Source organism: Triticum dicoccoides, chromosome 4B (assembly GCF_002162155.2).
Source record: "Triticum dicoccoides isolate Atlit2015 ecotype Zavitan chromosome 4B, WEW_v2.0, whole genome shotgun sequence".
Lineage (NCBI taxonomy): Eukaryota > Viridiplantae > Streptophyta > Magnoliopsida > Poales > Poaceae > Triticum > Triticum dicoccoides.
Genome location: NC_041387.1, coordinates 23513480 through 23540797, shown reverse-complemented (window position 1 = coordinate 23540797; position 27318 = coordinate 23513480). Strand labels below are relative to the sequence as shown.

Genomic DNA, 27318 nt, shown 5'->3' with positions numbered 1-27318 from the left:
ATCGGCGACGACATCCAGTCAAAGTAATGATGAAGTGAAAGGTTATTGGAACCAAGGGTACGACACAACTCGAAACCAAGCTTGTTGTTCAAGGCGAAATGGTATGACGATGAGGATCGACGTAAGGTTAGTTCATCGTCGAAAATTGTGCTCCGAGAAGAAGGACCGGGTAGCACAGTTAAAATCATCAAGACAATGATATAGCCAAACAGGCTAGGAATGGCGTGATCGGGTACAAACTCGTACTTAAAGAAGATTACTAAGAGTTGTTGAACCGTAGTGCGGACTCGGCTCAGTTATCGGTGTCTTTGAGTGTTTAATAACTCAGAGCCCATGAAAAATTGTAATCAGTGAGAATGTAGTACTTGATGAAGAACTCATAAGAAGTTATGCAGTTCCAAGATAATCTCGAGATACCAGGGGGGTAATACTCGAAGACGGATCAAAGTAGAGGTTGGACTGGGGCATTGCTCTGCAGAAGACAAGTGCTTAAACTTGCACGAGAAATGATATTTAAAGGAGAACATGGTCGGAACCAAGATTGCAAAAAGGCCGGACCCCAGATATAAGATGATCTTATATCAATGGAATAATTAATTTTAAAAGAAGCTTCGATGAGAAGATGTGTATCGTGTCCATGGGCATGAACACAAAGTTCAAGGTCGACTCCCACTTCTCCAATGCACAACCTTTCATTCACTTCTCGCGCTCAATGAAGTTGTAGTTTTGAAATTCTATCTGGCATAATACCAGGAGTGTATGACTCGTGAAAACTTTCGGGTTCACACGTTTTAGGGAAGGCATATGTTCAACCCATCAGGTTATCGTGGAAATATATACCACAAGCTTCAATAGTAGATATCACCAGCTCGAAGCAGATCATGGTTGAGAAGGCAGAGGATACAATTTACCAAAGGCATTATGTATCAGAGGAAAGGCTCACAAGGTTATTGAATATGAAGGGCGTTGTCAGGTAAAATCCAACAATGGATCGGGCGATCCACATCGGAGCTGATGTGAGTATCGGTACTCAATCAGAGGAAGAAAGAATGCACGAGCATCATATTATAGGACAACTGAATAATTTGATGCTTAGATAACAAAAGAATTATGATTTCCAAAACAAGGGATCAGAAGCAGACGCTCTGACCAAGGATGGATAAGTTCAATAGACTTAGGGGCACAACCGACGGCAATTGATTGGTCGAGAACCAGCTCACGTTCAAAAATGACGTCTGAGCCGGAAGGAGGAATTCTAGGATCTGTTTGAGGATTGCGAGCATTCGCAACAAATCGAATCAACGGACCCAAATGATAATGACAATGGATGTCAACAAGATTACTAGACTTATGGGATTAACCATAATGCAAGTAATCAAGAATTTCAAGAGCAATAGGATGCTCAGGATTTTCGGAAGATCGAATGGTATTTCGAGGATTCGCGACATACATGCATCAACTGGGGATGAGTGGATACTCGGTAAGTGCGAGAAATTATCCGTAGGGGTATTCAGGCGACAAGGAACTGCAAGGCAGTAGGCACAAAAGGATTCTCGGAACATTAGAGAGAATTTCGGGGTATCTTGTAATAACAAGATCAACTGAGAATAAAAGTAAGAACGTCAAGTGTATGTATTTATCCATAGGGATATTTCGATGGTAGGGAATTGCAAAGGCAACGGGCACAAAGTCTCAAAAGAGTTTCGGCGAGTAACTTCGAAATCTTCTGGTGTAGCCGGCTATCACCTGGACTGAAGGGGCTCTCCGGGAGAAAGTATTTTCGAGAACCTAAATTCAGATTTTAGTAAAAATCGTTTAACCCGAATAGAAGAGATGTCAGAGTCCCAGAGCATAGGTCGAGGAATAAAAGATCCTACTACCACCCAATGGCGACGTGGGCCCGTAAGGCACACAGCCAAGTTAGTAAAAGTTTTGCAATGACTAGACTCAACTTCGGCCAAGGAGTTGGAAAGGGGGATTCCTACAGGCAGTCGGCTCTGATACCAACTTGTGACGCCCCCGATTCAATCGTACACTAATCATGCACGCAAATGTGTACGATCAAGATCAGGGACTCACGGGAAGATATCACAACACAACTCTACAAATAAAATAAGTCATACAAGCATCATAATACAAGCCAGGGGCCTCGAGGGCTCGAATACAAGTGCTCGATCATAGACGAGTCAGCGGAAGCAACAATATCTGAGTACAGACATAAGTTAAACAAGTGTGCCTTAAGAAGGCTAGCACAAACTGGGATACAGATCGAAAGAGGCGCAGGCCTCCTGCCTGGGATCCTCCTAACTACTCCAGGTCGTCGTCAGCGGGCAGCACGTAGTAGTAGGCACCTCCGGTGTAGTAGGGGTCGTCGTCGACGGTGGCGTCTGGCTCCTGGACTCCAACATCTGGTTGCGACAACCAGAACGAAAGGAAAGGGGAAAAAGGGGAAGAAAGCAACCGTGAGTACTCATCCAAAGTACTCGCAAGCAAGGAACTACACTACATATGCATGGGTATATGTGTAAGGAGGCCATATCAGTGGACTGAACTGCAGAATGCCAGAATAAGAGGGGGATAGCTAATCCTATCGAAGACTACGCTTCTGGCAGCCTCCGTCTTGCAGCATGTAGAAGAGAGTAGATTGAAGTCCTCCAGGTAGCATCTCCAAGTAGCATATCCAGGTAGCATCTCCAAGCGCATCTCCAGGCGCATCGCATAGCATAATCCTACCCGGCGATCCTCTCCTCGTCGCCCTGCGGAAAAGCGATCACCGGGTTGTCTGTGGAACTTGGAAGGGTGTGTTTTATTAAGTATCCGGTTCTAGTTGTCATAAGGTCAAGGTACAACTCCAAGTCGTCCTGTTACCGAAGATCACGGCTATTCGAATAGATTAACTTCCCTGCAGGGGTGCACCACATAGCCCAACACGCTCGATCCCATTTGGCCGGACACACTTTCCTGGGTCATGCCCGGCCTCGGAAGATCAACACGTCGCAGCCCCACCTAGGCAAAACAGAGAGGCCAGCACGCCGGTCTAAACCTAAGCGCGCAGGGGTCTGGGCCCATCGCCCTGAGCACACCTGCACGTTGCGTGGGCGGCCGAAAGCAGACCTAGCCTAGTGGCGTTCCAGTCCAATTCGGCGCGCGCCGCTCCGTCGCTGACGTCTGAAGTGCTTCGGCTGATACCACGACGTCGGGATACCCATAACTACTCCCACGTAGATGGTTAGTGCGCATAGGCTCGTAGCCGACTCAGATCAAATACCAAGATCTCGTTAAGCGTGTTAAGTATCCGCGAACGCCGAACAGGGCCAGGCCCACCCGTCTCCTAGGTGGTCTCAACCTGCCCTGTCGCTCCGCCACAAAGTAACAGTCGAGGGCCGTCGGGAACCCAGGCCCACCTCTACCGGGATGGAGCCACCTGTCCTTTCAGCCCCCTCGTCAGAATCACTTGCGGGTACTCAATGAGCTGACCCGACTTTAGTCACCATCTGTATAGTATGTATGTATGTATAGTATATACCCGTGATCACCTCCCAAGTGATCCCGGCCCGATAGTATAGCAAGGCAGACTGACAAGAATGTAGGGTCAATGATGATAAACTAGCATCCTATACTAAGCATTTAGGATTGCAGGTAAGGTATCAACAGATGTAGCGACAATGTCAGGCTATGCATCAGAATAGGATTAACGAAAGCAGTAACATGCTACACTACTCTAATGCAAGCAGTATAGAGGAGAATAGGCGATATCTGGTGATCAAAGGGGGGGCTTGCCTGGTTGCTCTGGCAAGAGAGAGGGGTCGTCAACTCCGTAGTCGAACTGGTCAGCAGCAGCGTCGGTCTCGTAGTCTACCGGAGAGAAGAGGGGGAAGAAATAATGAATACAGAGCAAACAAAGCATCACAAAATATAACAAGGCAATACGCGGTGTTCGGTGTGCCCTAACGCGGTAGTAGGTGATACCGGTGAAGGGGGGGAAACATCCGGGAAAGTATTCCCGGTGTTTCGTGTTTTCGGGCAGAGGAGCCGGAGGGGGAAAGTTGCGGGTTCGATAGGTTAGGGGGGTGTGGCGGACGAACGGACTGCGTATCCGAATTCGTCTCGCCGTTCTGAGCAACTTTCATGTACAAAGTATTTTCATCCGAGTTACGGTTTATTTTATATTCATTTTTAAAGATTTAATCAACTTATAAATTATTATTATTAATTTAATCCGAAAATGGCATTACTGCATCAGCATGACGTCAGCATGACATCATCAGTCAACAGAGGTGTTGACTGGGTCAAGCTGACATGTGGGTCCCGCATGTCATTGACTGTTTCAGTTAATTAAGTTAATTAGTTAATTAGGTTAATTAATCTTATTTAGTTAATTTAATCAGAATTAATTAAGTTAATTAATTAGTTAATTAATTAATTAATTCATTAATTTTATTATTAATTATTTACTTTTATATTTTTTTTAATTCTCTTTTTTTTAATTTTCGTTCTGGGCGTGGGCCCCGTTTGTCATAGGCCCATAGGGGCCTTAGTGGTTATGGGCGTGTGGGCGCGCGGGCTCACGGGCACGGCCACGAGCGCCCACCGGGGCAAGCCCAAGCGATGGCCTCGGGCGCGGCCAGTGGCGCTGCCGCCGGCGACAAGGAGGCAGCCAGGGGCGGCGAGGTACCGGGACGCCACGCACGTGGTCTCGGCGAGGTGCGGGCCCGGCGGTCGTCAGCGGGGAAGGCAGGAGTAGTGCACGGGGGCTGCAGGCGGAGCGGGACGGCGGCGTGGGCGGCAACAGCCGCAGGTGGCACGAGCGACAACGGGCGCGACGGGGCGCGCGGGTGCGCGCGTGCTCACCGCGAGCACGAGCACCGGGCGGCACGTGCACGACTACGGGACGGTGCGAGGAGCAAGAGGAAGAGAGGCCGGGGGCCTCACCGCGGATCCGTAGGGTCAAGGCAGCGGGGCTCGGGGAGGTTGACGGGGACGACGCGTGTAGACGGGGAAGTCCGGCGGCGTCCGGGACGGCTTCGGGCGACGGAGTCGGGGTCGAGGCGGCGATGGCGGGGCGGCGCCGGGGGCGTCAGGGGCGCGGCCCAGATCCGGTCGGGGAGGTGGAGGAGACGAGGAAGAAGCGGTCCGGTGGGGCGGCCGAGGACGGGGAGGTCGAGGTGGAGGGCAGCGGTGGCGGCTCCGGTGACGTGGTCCAGGGCGGTGGCATCGGGGTCGATCCCCCGATCCAATCGGGGAGGTAGAGGAGGGGAGCGTGGGGATCGTGGGGGGAGTGGGAGGTGCTGCGGTAGGTGGGTTAGGGCTACGGGGGATAAGGGGAAGCGAGGGTGGGCCGGCCGCTGGCCTGGTTGGCCTAGATGGCCAGATGGGCCATTTGGCCCAGGTAGAGGGGGTGGCTTTGCCCCATTTCTTTATTTTTTTATTTGTCTCGTTTTCTGTTTTGTTCTTTTACTATTTTATTTTATTTAGTTTTATAAATCACAACAGTTGTGCCTAAATTTGTATCACTAATTATACCTCTACCACAAAAGTTTAAACCTCCAATAAAAAAATAGTTTAACATTTTATTAATTATAAAAGGCGTTCAATTAATTATTTTGCTACTGTTTTATTTATTTTAAGACACTCAAACACTTTTAAAGATGTTGGTTTCTCCACCTTTATTACTTATGCATTATTTGTCACAACGAGAATGATTCGGTTTTAATATTTGAAAACTTTTATTGTTTGCCTTTGTTTTAAATTTGAAAGTTGAACTGGGTTCCGACTGACCCGAGATTATCAACAGTAATCGAGGTGACGTGGCATCATTACCAGAGGGTTACTGTAGCTTAATTACCCGGGCGTCACAGTAATAGTCCAAGAAACGGATCAGAATCAGACCAAACTGCGAGTCTTGATGACCAACACGTAAGCACACCTTGAGGTTGATACGGACTAGAATCGGCCAAAATTGTGAGTGTTGATGACCGACACGGAAGTGCACCCCGGGGTTCGTCAATTGTGGAAATCACTTCGAAACCACAAAACTGAGTAATAGTCCAAGAAACGGATCAGAATCAGACCAAACTGCGAGTCTTGATGACCAACACGTAAGCACACCTTGAGGTTCGACAACCATCGAAATCGCTTTGGCACCCCAAGGTGAGTAATAATGCACGAAACAGGCCAGAATACACAAAAATCGCGACTGTTGATGACCGACACGTAAACGCACCCCGGGGTTCGTCAATCGTGAAAATCACTTCGGGACCCCAAAACAGTGAGTAATAGTCTACGAAACGGGCCAAGAATCGGCCAAAATGAGAGTGTTGACGACCGACACGTAAGCGCACCTTAGGGTTCAACAACTATGGAAATCACTTCGGGACCCCAAAACGGTGAGTAATAGCCCACGAAGCGGGTGAGAATTGGCCAAAACTATGAGTGTTGACGATAGTGAACGCACCCTAGGGATCGTCACTCGTGGAAATTGCTCTGGGACCCCAAAACGGACCAGAATTGGCCCAAATTTTGAGTGTTGATGACCGAAACGTAAACACACCCCAGGGTTTGTCAATCGTGGAAATCACTCCGGGACCCCAAAACAATGAGTAATAGTCCACGAAACAGGCCAGAATCGGCCAAAAGTGAGAGTGGTGATGGCCGACACGTAAGCGCACCTTGGGGTTCAACAACTATAGAAATCGCTTCGGGACCCCGAAACGGTGAGTAATAGTCCACGAAGCGGGTCAAAATTGGCTAAAACTGTGAGTGTTAACGACGGACACGTAAACGCACCCTAGGGATCGTTAATCGCGAAAATCGCTCTGGGACCCCAAAACGGTGAGTAATAGTCCAAATACGGGCCCGAATCGGCCCAAAATGCGAGTCTTGACGACCAACACGTAGGCACATCTTGGGTTCGACAACCATGGAAATCGCTCTGGGACCCCAAAACGTTGAGTAATAGTCCACGAAATGGGTCAGAATCGACAAAAACCGGGAGTGTTGGTGACCGACACGTAAACGCACCACGGGGTTCGTCAATCGTAAAAATCATCCCGAGACCCCGAAATAGTGAGTAATAGTCCATGAAACGGGCCAGAATCGGCCAAAACTAAGAGTGTTGATGACCGACACGTAAGCGCACCTTGGGGTTGGAAATCACTTCGGGACCTCAAAACGGTGAGTAATAGTCCACGAAGCTGGTCAAAATTGGCCAAAACTGTAAGTGTTGCTGACGGACACGTAAACGCATCCCAGCGTCAGTCGAAAAAATCTCTGGGACCCCAAAACGGTGAGTAAGCCATGAAACGGACCAGAATTGGCCCAAATTGTCAGTGTTGATGACCAACACGTAAACGCACCCCGAGGTTCGTCAATCGTGGAAATCACTTCGGGACCACAAAGCTGAGTAATAATCCAAGAAACGGCGAGAATCGGCCAAACTGCGAGTCTTGACGACCAACACGTAAACACATCTTGGGGTTCGACAATCATGGAAATCTCTTTGGGACTCCAAAACGGTGAGTAATATTCCACGAAACAGGTCAGAATCGACAAAAACCGGGAGTGTTGCTGACCGACACGTAAACTCACCCCGAGGTTCGTCAATCATGGAAATCACTCTGAGACCCCAAAACAGTGAGTAATAGTCCATGAAACGGGACAGGATCGGCCAAAATGAGAGTGTTGATGACCGACACGTAAGCGCACCTGGGGGTTCAACAACAATGGAAATCACTTCGGCACCCCAAAACGGTGAGTAGTAGTCGACGAAGCGGGTCAGAATTGGCCAAAAATGTGAGTGTTGATGACGGACGCGTAAACACACCCAAGGGATCGTCACTCGTGAAAATCGCTCAGGGACCCCAAAACGGTGAGTAATAGTCCATGAAATGGACCAGAATTGGCCCAAATCGGGAGTGTTCCGACGCGTAAACGCACCCCAGGGTTCGTCAATCATGGAAATCACTCCAGCACCCCAAAACAGTGAGTAATAGTCCACGAAACAGGCCAGAATCGGCCAAAACTGGCAGTGCTGATGACCGACACGTAAGCGCACCTTGGGGTTCAACAGCTATGGAAATCACTTCGGCGGCCCAAAACGGGGAGTAATAGTCCACGAAGCGGGTCAGAATTGGTCAAAACTGTGAGCAATAACGACGGACACGTAAACACACCCTAGGGATCGTTAGTCGAGGAAATCGCTCTGGGACCCCAAAACGATGAGTAATAGTTCTCGAAATGGACGAGAATTGACCCAAATTGTGAGTGTTGATGATTGACACGTAAAAGCACCCCGGGGATCATCAATCGTGGAAATCACTTCGGGACCACAAAACTGAGTAATAGTCCAAGAAACGTGCCAGAATCAGACCAAGCTGCGAGTCTTGACGACCAACACGTAAGCACACCTTTGGGTTTGACAACCATCGAAATTGTTTTGGGACCCCAAAACGATGAGTAATAGTCCACGAAGCGGGTCAGAATTGGTCAAAACTGTGAGTGTTGACGACGGACACGTGAACGCACCCTAGGGATCGTCACTCGTGAAAATTGCTCTGGGACCCCAAAACGGTGAGTAATAGTCCACGAAACGGACTAGAATTGGCCCAAATTATGAGTGTTGATGGCCGACACGTAAACGCACCCCGGGGTTCGTCAATCGTGAAAATCACTCCGGGACCACAAAACTGAATAATAGTTCAAGAAATGGGCCAGAATCGGCGCAAATTGCGAGTCTTGACGACCAACACGTAACCACACCTTGGGGTTCGACAACCATAGAAATCGCTTTGAGACCCCCAAAACGGTGCGTAATAGTCCACGAAACGGGTCAGAGTCGACAAAAACAGGAAGTGTTGATGACCGACATGTAAACGCACCCCGGGGTTCGTCAATTGTGGAAAATACTCCGACACCCCAAAACAGTGAGTAATAGTCCATGAAACGGACCAAAATTGACCCAAATTGTGAGTGTTGATGACCGACACGTAAACGCATCCCGGGGTTCGTCAATTATGGAAATCACTTCGGGACCACAAAACTGAGTAATAGTCCAGAAACGGATGAGAATCAAACCAAACAGTGAGTCTTGACGACCAATACGTAAGCACACCTTGGGTTCAACAACCATGGAAATCGCTTTGGGACCCCAAAACGGTGAGTAATAGTTCACGAAACGGGTCAGAATCGATAAAAACCGAGAGTGTTGATGACCGACACGTAAACGCACCCCAGGGTTCGTCAATCGTGGAAATCACTCCTGAACCCCAAAACAGTGAGTAATAGTCCACGAAATAGGCCAGAATCGGTCAAAACTGAGAGTGTTGATGACCGACACGTAAGCGCACCTTGGGTTCAACAACTATGGAAATCACTTCGGCACCCTAAAACGGTGAGTAATAGTCCACGAAGTGGGTCAGAGTTGGCCAAAACTGTGAGTGTTGACGACGGACATGTAAACGCATCATGGGGATCGTCAGTTGAGGAAATCGCTCTGGGACCCCAAAACGGTGAGTGATAGTCCTCGAAACGGACCAGAATTGGCCCAAATTATGAGTGTTGATGACCGACACATAAACGCACCCGAGGGTTCGTCAATCGTGAAAATCACTCCGGGCTCCATCTCCGACTGATTGCCGCTCGAAGGCCAAACAAACGCAGGCTTATTAACCGGCGGCTCCGGCGGCGGGGCACCATCGATCAACACCTGCACCGACGTCCTCATGGACGGCCTCTCCCTGGGGTTCGGGTGGCAGCACGCCAACACCAGCCTCACCGCACAGTCCACCTGCGCGTGCTCAAACTCGCCGCCGAGCAACGGGTCGACAGCATGCAAGGCCTTCCCCTCACCGTAGTGCCACCATATCCAGTCCACAATGTGCATCGGCAAGGGGTGTCGCACTCCCACGCCGCCCGAAGAATTCTTCTCACCACGGTGTTCGCTGTCGTGGATGTGCTGGTGCTGCACGGCATTGCTGGGGCTCCTCCCGTTGACCACCTCCATGACGAAGACCCCGAACGCGTACACGTCCGTGTCTAGGCTGGCACGGCCGGTGAAGAAGCTCTCATACACCATGTAGCCTCGGGTCCCCACCACGACCAGCGTGGAGTGGTGCGTGACGCCGTCGTGCTGGATGACGCGAGCGAGGCCGAAGTCCCCCAGCCGCGCGTTGTACTCCGCATCCAGCATCACATTGTTGGCCTTGACGTCCCTGTGGAGGATTCGCTTGCTGCTGCCGTGGTGCAGGTAGTCCAGCGCCGATGCTACGCCGCAGATGATCCTGTACCGCCGTTCCCAGGTAAGCTTCTGGGTGGTCATCCGTGACGACAACAACGCGATCCTTTCTCTGGAGTAAAGGAGCTTGTCCAGGCTGCCCATGGGGAAGTACTCGTAGACGAGGAGCAGCTCGCCCTTCTTGTGGCACCAGCCGATCAGCTTCACGAGGTTCCGGTGCGACAGCTTGCTGATCGTGTTCACCTCCGCCACGTACTCCTTCTCTCCATGGTTGGTGTCTTCCTGCTTGTCCGTCGACACCCGCTTGACGACCACCTCCGAGTTCATCCCATCGACGTATCCAAGGTAAACGGTGCCAAAGCCTCCTCTGCCGAGCTTGCGGGTAGGACTGAAGTTGGCAGTCGCACGCCTGAGCTCCCTGAGCATAAATTTGACCGGATCATGTGCGTCAATCATCTTCTCTAGGTTGCGGTATGCGAGCCTTCTCCGCCGCGTCAGCCTTCTCCACATGAACAGCCCAGCAAACAAACATATACTACAAAGTTGGGTCATCTATTTTGAAACAGAGGGAGTAGAAAACACAAGCAATGTAACGAGAGCCAAAAGCACCTTTCTCCAATGCCCTCTTCTAACTTTGACATCGATGTCTACTGTGGTGAAGTTCCAGGACTTTATCTGGTTCAGGTGGCGTCGCTCGTGGAACATGCGAATCCCAGATATATGTCGTCCTGCAGAACTTGTGACAGATCAATGTACTTATCTCCCTGCCCAGATATACGTCGTCCTGCAGAACTTGTGACAGATCAATGTACTTATCTCCCTGGAAAAGATGCCGCCCACGGATGCTATACTGGACCAGAAATATTTGAAGCAACTGTAACGTGTCGTGATACCTGATACTGACCCATACATCTGACCCGGTTGAGAGGAAGATGGAGAGATTATTAAGCGGGTATTGCCGAAAAGATTTGATGTTGTTGATGTCGATGCCGACATGGTTGCCATCAAGGTCATCTTCGTTGCTCTTCCTCGTGTTGAATTCCACGGCTACTACTCGGTTCGTCTTCGCGCCATCTGTCTGGTTGTTGCACGCGCCCAGCCACTGGCCGCTGCTGTTGCTGGGCAATGTCGAATTATTGGTGAGCAGAAAGGCCATACCTTCTCCAGTCCCGTTCTGCAGGAGGATGTTGACCATGAAATCTGTCCTGAAGGAGGTGAGCGTCGTGCGCTTGCTGTTCCACAACTTGAGGGTCTCCTTGGCGTACACCACTCTCCCCGACCGGTGGGTCATGTTGCCGGCGTTCGGCGTGATCTGCAGGGAGTTGTTGGAGATTGCTGAGCCAGGGCTGAAGCCGAAATCACCCCTGTTGCTTCCGTTGAAGTTGGGGTAAGTTTACTGCAAGAAACTGCAGGTTCTGCCTAGGATGACAACAGCTGCACAAGCTATGCAGAAGAAGTTCGACAGGCTGCTGGTATTGGGCTTTGTCATAGCTAAATGGTTCCTGCAGCTTCCTGCAACCTTCTCAGGGAAGAGGAAGGTACCAATTCATATGATCCGCGTACTTTGCTTCTTCCTGCAACCTTCTCAGGGAAGAGGAAGGTACCAGTTCATATGATCCGCGTACTTCGCTTCTCAACACGGACAAGGGGAGGAGTTGACAAATACTACTTGGAAGAGACATGGTCAATGGGACTTGCCAGGTACAGCGGCCAATACTATTTCTGCAGCTGCTGAAAAGTTACCAATTGTTAAACTAATAATCTGTGCAAAATGTTCAGCAATATGCTACTCACTAGTAATATATTTGACTACGTGATCATCCCCTTTTCTTCTCTCGAGACGGATTAAAAGAGGGGTGTCTGGGAGGAACAACGAGGCTGTTGAACAAGTAGAATAGTGACATTAACATAAGAAAAACACTAAGATGGTACAGGAAACTGATCCCTGAAGAACTTGGATAGAAATTTCTTTCATCTAACAATTCTTTATTGAAGATGCATCATGTATGTAGAACTAGTCTTTGCGGCGGTTACAACTTTTAAGTGGTACCAGATTAAAAGAGGGGTGTCTGTGCAGAACAGCGAGGCTGTTGAACAAGTAAAACAGTCACATTAACATAAAAAACACTAAGGGTACAAGAAATAGATTGGCAACAACTTTGATAGTGCCAGCCCTGAACAACCTGGGTCGAAATTTCTTTCATCTAACAATTATCTATTGAAGATGCCTAGTCAATGTAGAACTTGTCTATGGAGCTGTTACAATCAAAAGAACAAAGGCATTGCCAATTCAAATATTCGCAAGTTATCCCCCCAAAGGGAAAGTTTCTCTATGATTACAATTTCTTGGAGTATTCTAGTTTGCTTAAATGCTATCTCTAGTGCACGTATTTTCAATTATAATGTCTTGATCTAGCGCTTAACATGGAAGATCATATTGGACCAGAGTTTTTCATGCTACGCTATATAGGCCAATTAAGTCTCCCTTTTTCGTTCTCCATCTGTAAAATCAAAACTGGAACAGATTAAAGTGCATTGTAATTCCTTTAGAAAATTTGAAGTGACTAGAAATAAGAAGTTAAGAGTACTATTGGTCAGACCAAGCCATATGTATCCTAAATGGAAGCACGGATAGAAATGGAATCAACGAAAGCCAAACCATTTTTCTCACATGCCACCTTACTGCCGGGAATTTGTGAACTTAAAGAGTTCACTTCTCACCGTAAAAAACTAACGTGGGTGGTGGCTGAACCCATCGCACCAAGCTGACTGCCCTGCCTGAACGCCGCTTTTCCATGAATCAGTGATCTGCTGTTATTTATCTCAGCCGCCATGGTAGTACTTTTCTTCGTATGTTTATGACTTATTGTGGCTTTGTGGGACTCCAAGGAGTTTGATCTGATTAGGTCGCTTAAACAAGCTGAGGATTGATGTTCTGAGTTTAACAAACTAGTTGCATTTCTCTTGAGCCTAATTATAAAAACTTGCTATACCGCCCACATGACTCTCAAAGAAGTCAAATCTATTTCATTTGTATATCCTCTAGCAGAACTTCCAGCCCTCACAATTCTCCCCTTCTTTTTAAACAAATAACAGACAAAGCAAATATGTGCCATCCTTTTAAAAACTATATTTAATCCGATTGCACCAACAGTGTCAACTAATGCTGACGAAGCGTTTTTCAATTGGCATTTCCCCTGCCAGAAAATAAAGGTGACAGAGTTGGTATGGGCCTTTGAGGATATATCTTCTCTGAACAGCTTCTTGAAAATTGATAGAATGCACCGTGGTAGTTATCTTTGTGCAACCAATAGCACTAGCGTTGGCCACGCTCTCCGAAGCTTCCTTCAGTACATCGCCTATGTTGCTGATGTCCATGGTAAATCATGTATTCAGATATTCCCCCTGCATGTATCCATAAGCTGATGCTTCTTCTCCATGATGTTGCGGCTAGTCCCCGAGGGATTCTTGTACCGGTGCAGGAATATGTCTGTTAGACATGTAGGAATAGGATTGCCTCCTCAAAGGGTTTCTGTGTATTGTGTCCAATGCTGGACCAAGGCAGGCTTGTACCACCGCTAAGTGACCCAGGATGATGCTTAGTTTCAAAGATGACATTCTTGATCTCTGCCGTGATCTGAACGTTCTTGGTATGCCAGAAGTTGCACCAGATCTCCTTGGCTCCTACCAGATTCATCATTTTCCCCATGATAGACTCAGAGAAACAGGAATTGAGAAAACTGTATTGCCCCATGGAATTTGACGACCACAGCCTTGACTCTGGCTGTAGGCTCATGAAAACAGACCAAGCCACACGGGCAACTCTCCGGCACTTACAGGATTCCAAGAATGCCCATGTACATGGAGACATCATCACCATCAAGTCGGCACAAAATTCAATGCAGAACGCTCCGATGAACAATGCATAGGTTATTGCAACAATAACTCCACTGTAAAACCTTGCTTGCCACCCACAAGGAAGAGCACAAAAGCAACTACCAGTGAAATGTGAGTGAGACATTGGAGTACAGCCCTAAGCCATGTTCGAACCACCCTTTCCTAGTTGCCTTGGTGTACAGATTGTCATACATCATCCCTAGCTCAATCTCCAGAATTTTGAATATATGCTGCCCATCTGCTGGCAGGGGCGGAGTTAGCTCCCGGCGACCCGGAGCGGCTGCCGGGCTGCTCCGGCTAGTCTCCATTAAACAATACTATAAGACCATGGGTAGTACTGCTAATTGCTGAGGCAAATGCTAGGCAACATCACCGTCCATAGACCTTGACCCGGCTCCTGGAACAGGCTGGCTCCGCCACTGTCTGCTGATATTTGAAAAACAGTACCAGCAGTAAAATGCTCTCTGTATGTTACCTTCCATTTTAGCAAGCTTGCGACCAACAAATAGATTTCTGACACCTGGTGCGCTAGATAAAGCATAATTCACAACTGTCACATAGTCCAATTCCAGCTGGAAACTGACTTGTTTTCACATTAAGTAGAATCATCACCCCTAAGGGCATTTCGGCTTGCGCACTTCAGAGCCTATGTCCGCTCCACATACTTGACGATTCCAGCCATGAAGACAAACATGGCTGGGATCAGAAACTGGCTATGTGCTGATAACTTCCAAAACACGTACAAGGCCAAGCCAATTTAGGTCAGTAGATTGAGCATGTGCCTCAGCCATAACTCATTGTCCTCAATGGAGAAAGTAGTGATGGTAGTATCTTGCCCACCAAGATGAATGAGAAGGAAAGGCATCCAGATAAACGAAAACCTGTGCATTTCTCCAGCTCCAGGCACAACACTTTTATGCAGTGAAAGTGGGCCAAGAGCATAGACTGCGACCATGTCAGATAGCAAGTAAGCCAACCAAATCAGAAGCCTCAGTCCTGAGTTGGTGCTGCACCACGGGAGAGATGCTTAATTTCCAAGGATCATGTGACCAGGGGTAATCATATCAGGGCGCTGATACATGTTCATGGTTGGCCTGTTATGGATGCGAGAGCAGTGATCGCCATGAAGAAAAGCTCCAATCTTGAAGTAAAATGGACAGTTGACCTTATCTTTCTCTGTACCAAATATCGAAGCCAAGCGTTCCGCCATTGTTTGAAACCAGTGAAGCTGACCACAAGCCTGCAAAGTCAAATGTTTAGTGATGAACATCATCAAATCACATGTTAGCAGTGCTCCGGTATGCATAAGGCTCCCAGTCTTTAAAAGAGTAGCGCCTTCCGTAATCAGCCTTTAAATTAATGTCTAAGTGTTTCATAGATTCCTAACCTAAAACTAATTGAACCATGGTTTTTTTCGAAACTTAAAAGGAGTAAAAGTAGACGTGAAACAGTGATCAAAATGTGTGGTGTTGCAAGAGCTGATAGTTGATGCAAGAACACAAGGGCAAATTGTATGTGCCAGATTCTAACCCATGTAATCTCACCAAAGTAGCGCACAACTAGCCTTAAACAGCTGCTATACTATTTGACAGACTCTGTGTTTCAGATGTTTTTCCAAGTGGTTGAAGCTCTAATAGCATGCCCAACTTTTATTTATTATCTTTAACATTACAGACTGGCAACCAGTAACTTGAAGGACTTCAATTGAGCATTAAGGTTATTTTCCAAGGAGCAGCAACTGCAGTACAAAGCATAACAATTTCACATTCTTTCAAGATAACACTAATGCATACTGCATCTTATGAACTAATCTGCACCGACTCAAAACTGTTAATATTAGAACATGCAGGATATAAAATAAACCATATACAGGGTTACAATGTTTTTCCAATGAAGCCATTATCTATATCATGCGGGTGTTATTTTTACTTAAAATCTGCACTGCGTTCAGATAGTTAAAACCAAAGGACGAAACCCTGCAACTACACAAACAAGATACATTTTTAAACTAAGATGCTTAGTGCCTCTGTCCCTGCAACTGCAAAAGAGCCCACAAAACCAAAAGGCACAAAAAAGCAGCTTTTTCTGTCGCACATGAATACTTCCTTCTCAGGTAGACCATTCTATATCCATGCAAAAAGAATTCCATTTCGTCCATTTAAAACCTAATATGCACACCATTTTAGATCATTATAAATCGGGGAAAAAGTTCCAGGAAATATAGTACCATCCAGAATACTATGTATGTGGAGCACTTGATATGCATAATTACAGCAAAGCGTTGTTACGGGAGCAGAATTAGTAGGCAGACGAGTTATCGTTGCTCTACAGAATCCAAGTATATATTGGAGTTAGGACTGTACAGGTTAATAAAAGTTAGGACTACCTGTAGAAATGCACGAGCTGCATATATTGTCCAAGGCTAAGCCTACACTATATCCTATTCCTGATTCAAATTCATTTCAATCCAATCAACCTTATTGATTCAAAGTCCACGTGCTGAATAAGTTCACCGCATGCGCTGCTGCAGCCAACAGCAAGGCAAAAAACCAGGCTTATTACCCATTGACCATTTTTGCTGTTGAGCTTCTGTGTATCAGGATATCAGCACCATGAATCCATGATCAAGAAAGTAACACGCCAAATTTCAGGAGGGGAGTCGAGAGACAGGACTTACATTCTGAGATTGTACAGTTTCCATCGTTGTTACTGTCGTGGTCAGACCTCCGCCGGTTGCCGCCGACCTGACGCCAGAGTCGGAAGAGGCGGGGCGGCACGGGCGTGGCAGCGATGGCCTGCGTTCAGTAGTTTGTACTAGCGGCAAAATGTTACGAAATGAACGAACTGAATTATCTGAATCAAGAAAAGAAATGTGGAACCAGTAGTTTCTACTAGCTTCAGAGTTCAGACCATCTTTTACCAGGTGTACACTACAGACTGATAAATCCAGATGACAATGACACCTACTACTGTTCCCATTCAACACTTTTTACTTTTGTATTTACAGGACTACAACAGTTTCAGACAAGCCCCAGGCTAACAAAACCTATCAATGATATCCCTTTTCCAAGCATGATCAGATTGGCACTCCACAAAAGTAAGACTCCAAATATCATGTTCATGTAGTAAGCACTACGGACACCAACATCTGTGCATTGTGCAAAACAGATTAAACACCACCAGTACATTTCGTGACAAAGAGATCTGTAGGAAGCAGATCAACAATCTAAATCTCAGACTTTTACAACATAAAAAATAATAAGACCAATAATACAAGTCATGTACAAAACCTGAAAACAATACAGCTCACATGCAGAAACTAGATTAATTTAAAATTGTAGGAACCTGAATTTTGTTCACAGGCTAAACCAAACAGAAATCACAATTTTCTCAGGTAAGGTTTGAAAGAGATTAATAACTGATTCGTATATTTAAGTTCCATAGTTTTAACTAGCTTTGAACACACACAAAAAGGTACTGGTGTCCAATTGCACCAAGTAGAGGTACTGAACTATCTGAATCAAGTTTTAGTGTAAAATGTTACTTATAAAATTTGTCCCCACAATAACCAACTAGTATACACCAAAACCAAACAAAAAAGATCATGGTCAAGCAGCAAAGAGTATCGACACAAAAATCTGTACGAACCTGAATTTTCTCACAGGTTTAATCAAACAAATATCACAATCTTCTATGTTAAGGTTGAAAAGAGATTAATCAACTGATTTTTTTTAGTTAAGTTGCATAATATTTGCTAGCTTTGAACACAATTTTTTTTTACTGAAGGCAACTGGCACCAAATAGAGGAACTGAATTATCTAAACCAAATAGGGCAGTAGTATGAAACTAACACTTCTCATATCAAGGTTGAGTGAAAAATGTTACTCCTTACTTGTGAAATTTGTTCACCCAATAACCAACTGGTCCACACCAAAACTGAACCAAAAACATGATGGCCATGCAGCAAATAATATAATCCCAATTTCTGGAGAACCACCAACAATCCAAGTAAGAATAATCATGGACTAAATTGTACCCCCTCTGTAAACAATATAAGAGCATTTAGATCACTACTTTAGTATTCTAAACGCTCTTATATTAGTTTACAGAGGGAGTACTGTGCAAATGAAGAAGCTGAATCGAGAAGGGATTATATCATCCAAACAATCACGAAGTTCTAGGTTGATGAGTAGTTCAACACCACATTCAAGAAGATCTGACCAAATGAAAATAACAGTTGACCGTAACGAATCAAAGCAGCCATGAACAGAAACCAAACCTCTCCACCTCGTCGAGAGAAATCTTTTTGGAATTTTTGGGTTTTGCAACTTAAACACAAAGACAAAAGAAACGATGAAAAGAAAATAGCAAAGAAAAGCCAAAAGAACAACCAAAAGAAAACAAGGAAAACAAACGAACAACAAAAGAGAAATGTTTTTGGATTTTCGAAAAGATAAAAGGCAAAGGACAGACCCAGTGCATAGAAGCTCCCACACAAGGTGGGGTCTGGGGAGGGATTATAGGAACCTAGTCTTACCCCTGCAAAGTGCAATGCAGAGAGGCTGGTTCGAACCCAGGACCTCTTGGCACAAGTGGGGAGGACTTCACCACTGCGCCAGGCCTGCCCTCTAGGCAAAGAACTTAAAAAAAAACACAACAAAAATATTTTTGGAATTTTTGTTTTTCTCGAAGGCAAACAAGTGTAAAGACAAGCAAAGATAAAATATTTTCAAAGTTTCAACAAAGAGGCAACAAAATACACTTCCAAAGAAAAAGCAAAACGAACAAGGAAATATCTTTGTTGCCCAGTACTTCTTTGTCAACCTCTTCAGCTGAGACCCTGACTACACCGAAGGTTAGGCGACTTTAGTATCTACTAGCGGCTTCTTTTGGTTCAACATCAACAGGTTTTGCTACTAACTTTTCTTGTACCGAGTGACCACTTTTTACACAACCAGGTACATCTCCATGGATCCTTGGTACTGGATGTATTTTCATATAGCTTACGATCCTTCCAGTTTGTTAGCCATTCGACCTCCAGATTCTCATGTTCATGTTCTGATTAGAATCCTCACGCGGATGCTCTACTTGGTGTTGGTCCTCAACGTTGTAATTCCCATGTCCTCTGGGTGCTTATCTAGCTTAACCTTTCCTTTGCTGCCACCGCCGCCAGTCTCTCTGCCTCGGTTACTTTGTTTACCGGCTCTTTTGGAATCATCGTCTTGGTCACTTGTGTGGCTCTAGTCTCTCATCCTTAGTTCGACATGGTCTTCTTGGATCTGTCTCTGGCGGTGTCTTTTAGGCTGTCAGTTTGTCGGCTTAGCAAACAAGTTAAGTTACATTATCCTCATAGCGAGATTGTGTCTCATCGTCCTTTTGATCTTGTTCACTTTGATGTTTGGGGTCCAGATCCTTTTGCCTCAAAAGGAGGACATCGCTACTATATTATCTTTATAGATGATTTCTCTCGACACACATGGACATATTTTATGCTTTTCTTCTAGTGAGGTTTTACCTATCAGTAAGAAGTTTGTTGTCATGCTTCATACCCAATTTTCCACTCCTATATGTGTCTTCCATGCAGATTTTGCTTGCGAGTTTATCAATCATTTATTGCACGGATTCCTTGCTGAGTAGGGCACACTTTTTGAAGGCTCGTCTTAGTGAATATATTTAATGTCTGATCTTGGTCCCTTTCACTACTTGGAACTGAGGTTTCTTCTACCTCTGATGGCTTCTTTATTTTCCAAGAGAAGTACATTTAGGATCTTCTTGCTCGTGCTGCTCTTAGTGATAAGGTCACTGCTGAATCTTGGTCCTCTTCGCTACTTCCTTGAGATTGTTCCTTATTTCCTAAGAGAAGTATATCCAAAATCTTCTTGCTCGTGCTGCTCTTACTGATGAGCGCACTATTGAGACTCCGAGTCAACGTTCACCTTTGTGCCCACCTTTGCTCCCTGCCAGTCTGGATGGGCATTCTTTGCCTTGTTGCAGGCTGCTATGAGTACTGTCTCAATCCCACATCCCGTGTTCCCTTTATGTGTGACACCATAACCGCACGCTCGAGCACCACCGATGGTGAGCAGGAGCTCGGACAGTCGACGCGTACCTGGTTTATGCACGGGACGAGCCGAGGACAGGCGCTACCTGAAGTCGAGGCCAAGGGCGCAGTAGGAGAACCTGGGGTGCTTAATCAAGTGCGTGACCCACAACCCGCAAACAGGAAAAGAACGCCAAGCCGGATCGATGGGGTACGAAGAGTGCATAGGCACGTGGGATGCTGGATCAAGTCCCTCTGCTGCCACCATCGCCAGTCTCTGCCTCTGTTGCCTTGTCTACCAGTTATTTTCAGGATTGGCATCATCCCCTTGGATCACTTGTTATCTCTCATCCTTAGTTCGACGTGGTCTTATTCGATCCGTCTCCGATGATGTCTCTAATCCACGGTCCAATTACCTTATACTCATAGCGAGACAGTGTCTCTTCGTCCTTCCGACCTTGTTCATCTCAGGGGTTCATCTCCCTTTGCCTCTGGTAGTAACTTATCTCTACACACCTGGATATACTTTATTTCTTCTTGTAGTGAGGTCTTATAAGCCTTTTGCTGCCATGGTTCACACTCAGTTCTCTACACCTATTTGTGTGTTCTATGATGACTCTGGTTCGTCGCCTAAGGCTTCCCAGGTGATTCATCCTCATCCTCTTCTTTACTAAACTAGTCGTCCACATCTTGTGAATTCTTCTGATGCGTCATCTTGCAATGAGCTATCTCCCTCAACTACTGTCTCCTTTTGTTGACAACGCACCTCCTCCAGCTCAACCTACTTATGGCTTCTACGCTCGCCCACTGCCGCTTATTGATTGCTATGGGTATTCTAGCGTTGCTCTTCTCAATACGACTTACCGTGACGCCATGTTCATCCAGAACATCAACATGTGATGGCAAAGGAGATTGTTGCTATTGAACACACCGACACGTGGGATCTCATTTTCCTTCCTCCCATGCTCATCCCGTCACTTGTATATTGTAAGTAGGTCTACAAGATTTAGACTCTAATGGTTCTCTTGTGTTAGAAAGCTCGTCTTGTGACCCATGGCTTTCAACATGAAGATGGCTATGACTACGATGAGACATTTGCTCATATGGTTCACATGACCACTCTTCGCGCACTTCTCTTGTATATTTGTTCGCCACTAGTCTGTCTCTCAGCTTGATGTCAAGAATGTCTTTCTTAATGGTGAGTTGCATGAGAAGGTATACATGTAGCCACCACCTAGATATTTTTTTTCCTGATGGAACGATCTACCGTCTTTGTCGCTCTCTCTATGCCTTTAGCCTCTCGTGTCCAGTTTGAGTGTTTGTCTCAGCGATGACTGCAACTAGTTTTTGCCAAATGCTTATGATCTGCACTTTATAGCATCTTCTCAGGGTCAAACTTTGCTTCTATATGTTGATGACATGATCATCACTGCCAACAACTATCAGTAGTTTTTATGTCTACTATTGGTCCTCTTTGTTACTTCCTTGGAATTGAGGTTTATTCTACCTCTGATGGCTTCTTTATTTCCTAAGAGAATTCATTCAGTATCTTCTTGCTCGTGCTGCTCTTAGTGATAGTCACTATTGACACTCCATAGAGCTCAACGTCCATCTTTGTGCTTCTGACAATGAGCCTTTGTTGATCTGACGCGCTACCGTCATCTTGTTGGGAGTCTTGTATTTAGATGTCACTCGTCCAGACATTTCATATCACGTTCTCATTCTAAATTTAAAGTTCTACAATATCTTTGTAGAACTACCTCTCACCGTCTCTCTTATTCCTATGCACAAGTTCGCTCGTCCCTTTGTACTTACTGTGTTTTCTTGATGGTTTTCTCATTGCCCAAAAGACAAAGAAACAGACTGCGTTTTTCAATTTAAGTGCAAAGGCTGAGTCGCAAGCTATACCTTTGTTGACAATAGAGGTGACTTGGTTACGATGGTTGCTTGAGGATTTTGATGTTTTTGTCACTAGACCTACTCCTCCCTTGTCAGACAGTACAAATGCTATCAATATTGTGCACGACCTTGAAAAGCATGAACTCACCAACCATAATGGTGTTGATGCGTCCTATCACTCACGTATTGCCCTCTTCCATTCCAATGCGTCTTCTTGTACTACTATCGTAGACCCCACATCATCGTCACATGCGGCTTCCCCACCTTGTTCATTCTCTAAGACTTCCCCGATGATTCCCCCCAATCCTCTTCTTTACTACACTAGTCATCCGCATCTTGCGGATTCTTCTAATGTGTCATCTTTCCATGAGCCATCTCCCTCGACTATTATATCTCCTTCTGTTGGCAATGCACCGCCTCTAGCTCAACCTACTTATGGCTTCTACGCTCGCCCGCTTCCACATATTGATCGCTATGGGTATTCTAGCACTGCTCTTCTCAATACGACATACCGTGACACCATGCTCATCCCGAATGGTGACATGTGATGGCAGAGGAGATTGCTGCTCTTGAACGCACCGGCACATGGGATCTCATTTCCCTTCCTCCCTATGCTCATCCCATCACTTGTATCTTGTAAGTGAGTCTAGAAGATTTAGACTCTGATGGTTCTCTTGCGTAAGAAAGCTCGTCTTGTGACCCGTGGCTTTCAACAGGATCATGGCTATGACTAAGATGAAACATTTGCTCATATGGCCCACATGACCACTCCTCACACTTCTCGCTGTGATATTTGTTCGCCATTGATCTGTCTCTCAGCTTGATGTCAAGAATGTCTTTCTTAATCGTGAGTTGCATGAGAAGGTCTACATGTAGCCACCACCTAGATATCTTTTTCCTGATGGCACAATCTGACGTCTTCGTCGCTATCTCTATGCCTTTAGCCCGTATCATCCGATTTGAGTGTTCTGTTTCAGCAATGAATGCGACTAGTTTTTGCCAAATGCTCATGATCTACACTGTAAATCCATCTTTCATCCCAAGGTCGAACATTGCTTCTATATGTCGATGACATGACCATCACTGCCAACAACTCTAAGTGCATTTGCCTTTTTGAAGGCTTGTCTTAGTGAATAGTTTTTATGTTTGATATTGGTCCTCTTCACTACTTTCTTGGAATTGAGGTTTCTTCTGCCTCTGATGGCTTCTTTATTTCCCAAAGAGAAGTACATTTAGTATCTTCTTACTTGTGATGCTCTTAGTGATAAGGTCACTGTTGACACTCCCATGTGAGTGCTTTTTACTACCGTTCCATACTTAGCAGGTAATGAAGCTGCTGATGGGGGAGGAAATGTTCGTTGAAAATAAAGCAAACCAGTGGGGCTTAAAAGTCACTCTTTGAATAGTTTTTCAGACCGTTAAGTTGTCAATCTTTCCAATGATGAGGCTCTGTCTTTCCCCGATAGAGGAGTTTCACCCTTCCACTTCTGCCTTTGCCCTTTGTACTTCTTCCCGCAATTGAGATCCCTGTTAAGGAAGAATATCTCGCTCGTGTGTTTTTGCAAGGAAATCGCTCTACTTTTTCCAGCGATGATTGAGTAAGGTCTAATTCAATCTGTGTTATGACCTACCTTTTTTGATTGAAGTAAAGAGAGCTTTACTTTTTCTTTTTAAACCCTAAGGTTTGAGCTCGTCCTCGGGGCGGATTCGGATCCTTTTCTCTCTTTTTAACAATATATGTGCCTTTTGATTTACACTTGGTCCGTTTCTTCATGAAGGCTTAACCGGAGCACAACACACACTCTCCAAACCCACCCACACGGCCCAATAGTTGTGACACATCACTCAACAAGCATGTCATGTCATCCCGAGTAGTAGATCCACGTGCAGACACCGCATCTGCCCACAACCGCCCGCCGTCGCGGCTAACACACAAGCGTAGGGTGGACGCTGGCTTTCTCCTCTTGGTGCCCCCTTTCGGCTTTCCTCGCTTCCCCTGTCGCCATCCCCTCACCGCTCAACTCCAGGTCCAAAAGCTAAATGGCGGCGACGGTCCGCTCCTGGCGGCTTTTTCACCCCTCCACACCCCTAGCGCACGCTTTGCTCCCTGTCAGTCCGATTGAGCATCCTTTGTCTGGCTACAGGTTGCTCTATCGCTGTCTCGATCCCACAACCCGTGTTCCCCTGGTGGGCGCCATAGCCGAATGCTCAAGGACCACCTATCGGCGAAGCAAGAGCAGGGGCAGTCGGCACCGCAATGTCTAACCAGTTGTTCAAGAATTCACCCGATTAATCAGTTAATTGGCCAGTTAATCGCTACTCATCGGGTGACCGACTCAAATAACACATACTCATCGCGTTAACTTGCCAGGTCGATTAGACCGACTAATCTGTTGTCAAGCTGATTAATCGTTGCTGGCCTGTTAACTTGTGGGCAAACAAAGCCTAATTATTTGGCCCATAAACCCTCCCGCTCCTAAATAGGTACGGTTTAGAACCCCTCCTGCTCCTCTCATCCCCTCCCGACCTAGATGGTGACTGACCAAGTCCTCGTCGGCGTGCTGCCACTTCCCCTCCTACCCGTGTGTCGCCGCTTCCTCTTCTCCCTCTACACGCCACTACTTCCCCTCCATGACCTATCACCTCCGGCAACCGACCCGTTCAGATGCCCAGCGCGGAGGCCGTCACCTTCCCTCTATTTGTCGTCATCATGTGGCCACCATCTCTCAGAGTTGCGACACAGGCAGAAACTAGCAAAAAATGTTGTATACATGTTTGTTGATGACTTTTGATGCCCACATGGATGATTGTTGTTGTATACATGTTTGTGATCCATTGAGAAAAGAAAATTGTGCCATTTACGTCCTATTTGCAATGTAGATTTTCCCTCCATACAAAATTAGCTTCCGTTGAGTTGAAAATTCCACCAATTAGTGGTTGACCGATTAATCCAGTTAATAAATCGATTCAATGATTAATCGCTACTCCCAAGCTGAGCAAGCAGTTACCAGTTAACGATTTCCTCAACATTAGTCTAACCCACAGGATGTGTGCATGACGCTACCTGCCACCAGGGCCAAGGGCCACCAAAAGGAACATGGGATGCAACATCAAGTCCGTGGCACAAAACCTGCAATCAGGGGAAGGACGCCAAACCGGATCGAGGAGGAACAAAGATTACACGACTTCGACACCTACTTCTTTTAGTTTTTATTCATAGCCTTGTGCTTCTTCGTCAACCTCTTCAGTTGAGCCCCTCACTACACTCGAGATTACGCGACTTCAGTGTCTGCTAGCTGCTTCTTTTGGTTCTCCATCGATAGGTTTTGAAGATTTTACTACTGGACAATTTGTACAAAATAGAAGACGAGGAAAATATTTTTGGTCTTTTCATTAGTTCAACAATAAAGTACATAAGAGCCAACCAGAAATTCGTTCACTTCAACACTTAAGACGGGAAATATTTTTGGAATTTTTAACTTCTACAACTTAAATAAACGCAAAGACAAAAGAAACGGCAAAAAGAGAACAACAGAAAAAGCCAAAAAAAACAAAGGAAAACAAAAGAACAACCAAAGAGAAATATTTTTGGATTTTCTGAAACATAAAAGGCAAAGAACTCAGAGAAACACAACAGAACTAATTTTGGAATTTTGTTTTTTCTCAAATAAGGCAAACAAGAATGCAAAGAGAAGCAAAGATAAAAGATTTCCAAAGTTTCAACAAAGTGGAAATCAAATAAACATCCAAAGAAAAAGAACAAAGAACAAAGAAATATATTATTATTTTCCCAAAGAACTTCAAACAAACAAAACTACAAAAGGACGAAAAAAACTTTTTGGGTTTCTTTTAAAAGCAAGGAACAAAATACAAAAGAAACAATAGGAAGCAAAAAAACACTACAAACACTTAAGACTCAAACGAGAAATCTTTGAGGAATTTTTGGGTTTTGCAACTTCTTTTTGAACGTCTGCAACTTAAACACAAAGACGAATTCAACAACAAAAGGAAAACACCAAAAATAACCAAGAACAATCAAAAGAAAACAAAGAAAAAACAAAAGATAAACGAAAGAGAAAGATTTTTGGATTTTCTAAAAAATAAAAGGCAAAGAAGAACTAAGAGAAACACACAGAAATGATTTGGAATTTTTGGTTTTTCTCAAAGAAGGCAAAGAGAAGCAGAGATAAAGAATTTTCAAAGTTTCAAGAAAGAGGCCAACAAATAAACATCCAAAGAAAAAGCAAAAAGAACGAGAAAATATTTTGTGGTTTCCTCAAATAACATCAAAAGAATAATAAGATAAAGAAATCATTTAGGGTTTCTTTTAAAAGCAAACAACAAACAAACAAAAGAAAAAATAGGAAGCAAAAAAACATTTCAAACAACTAAGAATCAATAAAACACAAACAAGAACCTTTCTAGAATGTTTGGGTTTTACAACTTAAATACATAGACGGAAGAAATGAAAAAAAGATAAACAACAAAGAAAAGGCAAAAAGAATAACCAAAGGAAAACAATTAAGACTCAATAAGACGCAAACGAGAAATCTATTTGGAATTTTTGGGTTTTGCAACTTAAACACAAAGACGAAAGAAACGACAAAAAGAAAACGGCAGTGAAAAGCCAAAAAGAACAACCAAAAGAAAACAATAGAAAACAGAAGAACAACAAAAGAGAAATATTTTTGGATTTTCGGAAACATAAAAGGCAAAAAAGATCTCAAAGAAACACTTCAGAAATATTTTTGGATTTTTTTTCTTTTCTCAAAGAAGGCAAACAAGAACGCAAAAAGAAGCACAAATGAAAGATTTCTGAAGTTTCGGCAAAGACGAAATCAAATAAACTTCCAAAGAAAAAGCAAAAAGAACGAAGAAATATCTTTGTTGTTTTCTCAAAGTACTTCAAAAGAACGAAAGGAAAAAAGAAATCTTTTTGGGTTTCTTTCGAAAGCAAACAATACACAAACAAAATAAACAATAGGAAGTAAAAAAAAACACTACAAACACTTGGACTCAACAAGATCCAAACAAAAAATCTTTTTGGAAAGTTTGGGTTTTGCAATTTAAACACAAAGACGAAAGAAACAACAAAAAGAAAACAACAATGAAAAGTCAAAAAGAACAACCAAAAGAAAACAAAAGAACAACGAAAGTGAAATATTTTTGAATTTTCTGAAACATAGAATGCAAAAAACTCAAAGAAACATAACAGAAATAATTTAGAATATTTGATTTTTCTCAAAGGCGA

General features: G+C 45.0%; 1 pseudogene; it reads right to left on the bottom strand.

Annotated features, from left to right (window-relative positions):
* Nucleotides 1-9601: 9601 nt before the first annotated feature.
* LOC119292446 lies at nucleotides 9602-11720 on the bottom strand (annotated as a pseudogene).
* Nucleotides 11721-27318: the final 15598 nt, after the last annotated feature.